Genomic DNA, 6,000 nt, shown 5'->3' with positions numbered 1-6,000 from the left:
TATGTGCTCAAATAGGATTTTGAATTGTCAGAATTAGTTAAAATCACTGCTTTTACTATACATAGGATGTTTTTAATGGTGCACTTATTTTCTTAGTGCCGTATGTTCCTCCTTATAGAAAAACAAACAAAAAAAATTAAGATCATCCAACCAGTTACTACAAAATGTGGCAGCTCCTTCTATCTGTTTGTATATAAACATACATTGTGCGAGCCACAGAACAATGACAAGCTTTGGTAATCAGCCCAATCTGAAAGTGGCAGTTAATATACCATGAAAATTAGTGTCTCTGTCTCTCTCTCTCAGAATGGAAAGACAGATATTGCAAAATTCTGGGGAGCAAGGACATATCACTGAAACTGTCAAACTGAACTTTACCAGATCCTCTGCTCTTGTTGATAAAGGTTTTTTTTTCTTGCCCACCCTGTCATCTTCTGCTTCATCTCCATAAGGTGTCCTGCAGGGGGTGAAGAGAGAAATACTTTTGTCAGAACCAACTTATCCTTTCTCTAAAGATGTCACTGACACAGGGATGCATTTTGGGCACCTGGTGGAATGATGCAGTACCCAGAGGATTCCAGTCAGTGTTCCTGAATTTTCCCAGGTGGAGGAATTGAGCTACTCAGCTCGAAGAACAACAGATGTTTGTGGTGGAGGTGTCAGAATTGGGCTGAATTATACCACAGCTCTGCCATAAACATTAACCTACCTCTCATCCCTGGGTGAATGGATTGCTGCTCAGTCTGGGGCCAAGATGTTCCTGTGAATTCTTCCTGTACTTGTGTTAAATTTTCTGTGTCTTGTGCTTGCAAACGAGGGGCTGGGAGGTGTCAGCAGTGGCTTTTTGAGTACCTGAGGGATCCCTGGGACCCCCAGGGGGTGTTGGCACTGCCATGGCCCCACTGCCCCTCCATGGGGCACACACACAGGGGGCACCTGGGATCTGCTCTCCATGAACTCTTTCATGGAGGCAGGAAGGGAAAAGTCAGGCTGTTATTCTCTGAGAGTCTCTACTCTGTCAGGCAAATCCCAGGGAAGTCAGCAAAAGTTCTAAGGTGCCCTTTGAGGGTGTTACTTTATCTTTTTGCATTCCACAGCAATGGAAAAGATTTTACTTTGATCCAGTCAGCTTTTCTATGGAGGTGTGCTCAGATAAAAGCAGGGTGTTAACTCTGGCTGCACTAGAGCAAGTGGTGCTTTGGATACTGGGACATTGGTAAGAAATGTAAATCCTTCTGGGAATGAGCAATATATTTCCAACCTGTGAGAAAATTTTTACAGCATTCTTGGAAGGTCTGTTTCTGAAGTCTGCTCATGTTTTTAGTGGCAGAGTTCAGAAACAGACCCTGCTCTGTTGTGATCCGTCATGTTTCCAGAGGTGGATGTGCTGTCACAGGCTTGGGGAACTGAGGAAGTTGCTGTGGAGACACTCATTTTTGTCACATTTTTCTGAACAATATGCCTCTCAGTCTTTCTGTGTTATGTTCTAAATCTTTAAGGCCTATAGTAGATGCCTAATAGAGATATACTCTGGGTTGATATAGGATGTACTCTTTTCCTCCGTTCTTCCATTAATAATGAAAATAACCTGTCAGCACAAGGTATTTCAAAGGTTTTTATCTTATTTCCTTCAGATTTTCCAAATCTGTGGTTTCTTCTTTGAAACCACTTTTTTTTTTTAACTATGAGCTACCCAAATTGATATGATTAGTAACACCTGTGCTAGAAAATAAAAAGAACTACTGAATCTATAGGGGATGAGTGTCCATTTGATCAGTGTTTCTAGCTCTGATCCTTTAAATTTCTGGTGTGATACCTGGATGAGACAATAATGTATCTAGGATACTAATTGATAATTGCATGTAAAAAGCTGTATGCCAGATGGTGTTCATCTCAAATCCATGAGCAAAGATGGTTTTCACTCATCTCTAGCTGTAGAAACCTCACAGAACAAACCAAAGAATGCAGTGTGAAGGGCAGACTGGCTCCCTGCCCATCACTTGCCCAGTGGTTGCACCGTTGTTTCTCAGAGCCCACCAAAGATTTTCTCTTGCCTCACAACTGCTGTGGCTGGTTTGGATTCTGCTGCTTCATGCCAGCAGTTGTGCCACTACAGTGTTTTGAGCAGGGGTAAGCCCAGATACATAAATATATAGATAAATGTACACACAGACTTGAAATCTGTCTTTCAGCACTTTGGCATGTTCAGTTGCTCCCTGTACACGAGTTGTGATCTATTTTGTTTTGTTAGGTTGACACAATTTTTCCTTCTTTTTTTGCTGCGTGGTGGATTCCTCTAACAACCACTTCATGCCAACTCAGAAAAATATAGCATTTCCTGGAAGGCAGGGTGTTCAGAGACCTGTGGGACACTGCTGAAACAGACCCTGCAAACTCTGCAGTGCAGGCTCATTTCAAAAGAGGTGTGTGGCAGGTGGAAAAAAAAGTGGCATCAACACTAATTTTTTTTTTTCATTATTATGCACTTTCCTGGGCTTGTCAGTGCTACAAACAGAAAGCAAAAAGAACAATAAAAAAGAATGATCTCTATAGTTATGTCTAGTGAACCCAAGAGTGCTAGTTTATTTGGGATAGAATATATTGTTTTATTTCCAACAGTTTAAAATCCAGAGCTGTGCAGGTGACATAGAGCCTTCTTTTATTTCACTTGGCTGTTTTCATTCAATATTGCTTTTAAATTAACACTGACCTTTAGTGGCTGTGGAAACATTGGTGTACAGAAGATTAAATAAAGATCTATAAAGGGTGCATGGTAAATAAGTACATAAAGATGTAACTGATAGATTAACTACAGTGTCCCAGTGAATAAAACTCAGAGCATCATTTCCTGCTGGGGGCTGGCTCCTCAGCACTCTGCCCCTGCTCCTGGATACAGCAGCTGTAACTTTGTGTGTTATCCATCATTCCCATGTGCACTTAGGAAAATTTGTCTCAAAAAAAGATGCTTTTAAATTACTTTTTTTTTTTTTTTCCTGCTGAGGCTTAAGTTATTCAATGTATGAGAGTACAGCAAATAAAACTGAGTGGCTGGACAATAAAATGGCAGATGAAATTCAGTGTGAGCAAATATAAACATGGGAAAGAGGCACTACCTTTGCTGTAAGTTGCTTCTCTTGATTTCAGGATGCATCTGCTGGGGCTCTTCTGGGATTGGTCTGATCCAAACCTGTTTGGCTTGATCCAAACCTGTCCTACCCTGGTAAAGGTGTTTGCCATCAATGGAAAGGGATTTGCATGTTCACGAACACTGGAGGTACAGGCTTTTAGGCTGATTTTGATGAGTAATTTCAATGGTTAGAAATTAAAATGTCTTCTTGGCTATCTGAGGAGACATGAGCAGTATTTGTAGATCTGCTGTGTCTTCCATCTGTGAGTATTGCAGAGTGTTTGAACTGCAGCTCATTGATTCCTCAAGCTAAGCTTCAAAATGGAAGTTGCCCCAGTTCTTAATAGTTTAATACAAGAATTTTCAGATGTATGTGTTTATGGATAAAAATCCTGGAGTCTGGGGGAAATGCCATTGGCATTACATGGATAAAATTATACTTCACTATGTCTTCGTGGACTGTGCTACAATATTTTTTCCTCCTTTCACTTTTACCATTGGGTGAAATATCCTCAATAATATCAATCTTGGCTCTTAAATGAAATATAGAGGGCTATATGTAGACCTTTGCCATCTGAAGTATGAATTGAAGGAGGACTGAACAAAGAAAATATAGAGAGTCTTTTTTCAGGAGAGTATATTTTCAGACTTTCAAAGAACAGAAATTTGAAAGTCTTAGAAATTCCTAAGTGCCTATGCTCACTGCTGGATTTTAACTTACTTTTTGTACTCATTACATCAAAATTGCAGGTATAAAATGTGAGTTCTGAATTGCTGTGTGGAAATAATGAGCATTTCACACCTTCCCATGAGTCCTCAGCCAAGCATTTGCCTGAAGAGGGTGCAGTGGGAATGCAGGGAGCCAGCCCAGCTTGGGCAGCTCCAAGGGAGAGCCTATGGAGATGCAGAGATGTGTCAGTGCTGCACTTAGAAAAACCCATGGAAGCTGCCCAAAAATGCACCATCTTTGGATTCAGCCTGACAGGAGCTCAGATAACAGGCATGCAGGTAGGGCAAATACAGAGAAAAAGAAAAAAAGAAAAATTTTGCAGGCTCATTGTAAAGTTAATTCATCTTCAAATCCAAGCAGATTTTACTTCATTTGTTTAAAGTTTTTTGTTTGGGGGATAGAGATTAGATGCAGCTATTGTTTGAGAAGAATCTTTGTTCATGCTAACAGAAGAATGATTCCCAATCACTCAAGGTGATTAGGAATAAGCATCAAGTAAGATAATTCTCAGGTGAGGAACTCTGAATCCATGGAATGTATTGTTCATGGAGCTGCCTGTGATTTGAACCATGCCCTGATATCTCTGCTTGCTTTTTGCTGCATGTCAGGCCCTACTCTATCATAAAGTAGCACATTCCCACTGCTGCTTTCCAGGCACTTGCTGACAGTGACTAGAATAGTCCAGAGAGCTGCTCTGAGCAAGGGATGCTTCTCTGAAGGAGTCTTTCTGTGGGAAGCTTCAGCAGGAGCTGAAAGCAGAATGTCCTGGTGTGGTTGCCCAGGATGAAGGCAGGGATGCTGCTCTGCCAAACACGAACTAATTCATGCACAAAAACCATCGCATGGGTATTTTTGAAACGTATGAAAAATATATGTGCAATATGTCGCTTTTCCAGGCGTGGTGCCAGCCTACTGAGCTCTGCTGGGCTTTTGTCTTCTGCAGAACACCACGAATTAGAACAGCACAGGCAAAACAAAAGGGAAAAAAAAAAGAGAAAAAAAAATGAAGAAAAGGAAAGAGGGAAAAAGGGGAAACAAGGGAAGAATGAAATATTTTCTGGCATCTTAATCCTATGCCTATCTTCAAATTAAGGGTCTGGCTGCTCTTTTCTCAAGACTGCACAGTGCTCTTCCTTGGTGTGGAGTATGTGATCAAGCACTTTGCTAAGGATCCAGCTCTGTGCAGCTGAATTGAATTCCCATTCATGTTGATTTTAATCTAATTACAATCATGGTACATGTTAATTGCAACCTGCCTGCTGTGCCAGGTCTTGGCATGCTCTGCATGTGGGGACATCCAGCTGGAGATGGTTTTCATGGAGCTGATTTTCAGTCTGGACCTTTTTGTTTCTCCGCAAGACTGTGGAACTGTTGGTGTGGAATGTGGAAACTTGCTCAGAAATTTTTGGAGTGAAATTAATACATGCAGAAAACATCCTGCTGACAGAGGTTGCCCAGCCCTTTTCTAGTAGAGAAGACTGTTTAAAATTTTTATAAACTATGTCAAATGTCTTTGACTTTCATAGAAGGTGTTTGACATTTAAGTGGAAGCCCCTGGGTTTACAGAAAAGCCACAGTTCTTTCTCCCATGTATTTCAGTGAACTGGGTTATAAGCTCTTACAAATTGCTGCTTCTCTTCCACATTCTTGTATTCCCCAAGAAAATTATGGTATCTAACCTAATTAATATGTGAATATGAAACTCTCTGAAGAGCTAAAACTCAATTTAGCCTAAGTGGCGGCAGTAACACTGCAATGCTAGGTAAAACACACAGTGCAGAGCAGCAATCCCAGTGTGAAGGGATTTTTATGGAACCCATCCATACCCATCCTGTGCTCCCAACACCTGGGATATCCCCCAGTGGCACTGGGGATGGCTGAACTGAAGGAAATAGCTGGGGAAATAAAGTTTTAATAGTGTTATCTGATAGTTTATTAATTTCTCGCAGTATTCCAAACTGAGGGCCAGTGGATTTGCCATCCTGCCCTCCAAAATTAGAAACTGTGAGGTTGCCCACGAAATCTTCATTCTCCCCCCAGCATTTCTGCTCCAATTTCTAGCTCCTCAGTGGTACCCTGGGTTTGTGGAGATGCTTGCAGCAAGGAAGTTGCCCACAGAAATGACAGAGGGAATATTTCTCAG

This window comes from Motacilla alba, chromosome 14 (assembly GCF_015832195.1).
Source record: "Motacilla alba alba isolate MOTALB_02 chromosome 14, Motacilla_alba_V1.0_pri, whole genome shotgun sequence".
NCBI lineage: Eukaryota > Metazoa > Chordata > Aves > Passeriformes > Motacillidae > Motacilla > Motacilla alba.
The sequence above is the reverse complement of the archived record's forward strand: the minus strand, read 5'-3'. Positions refer to the sequence as shown.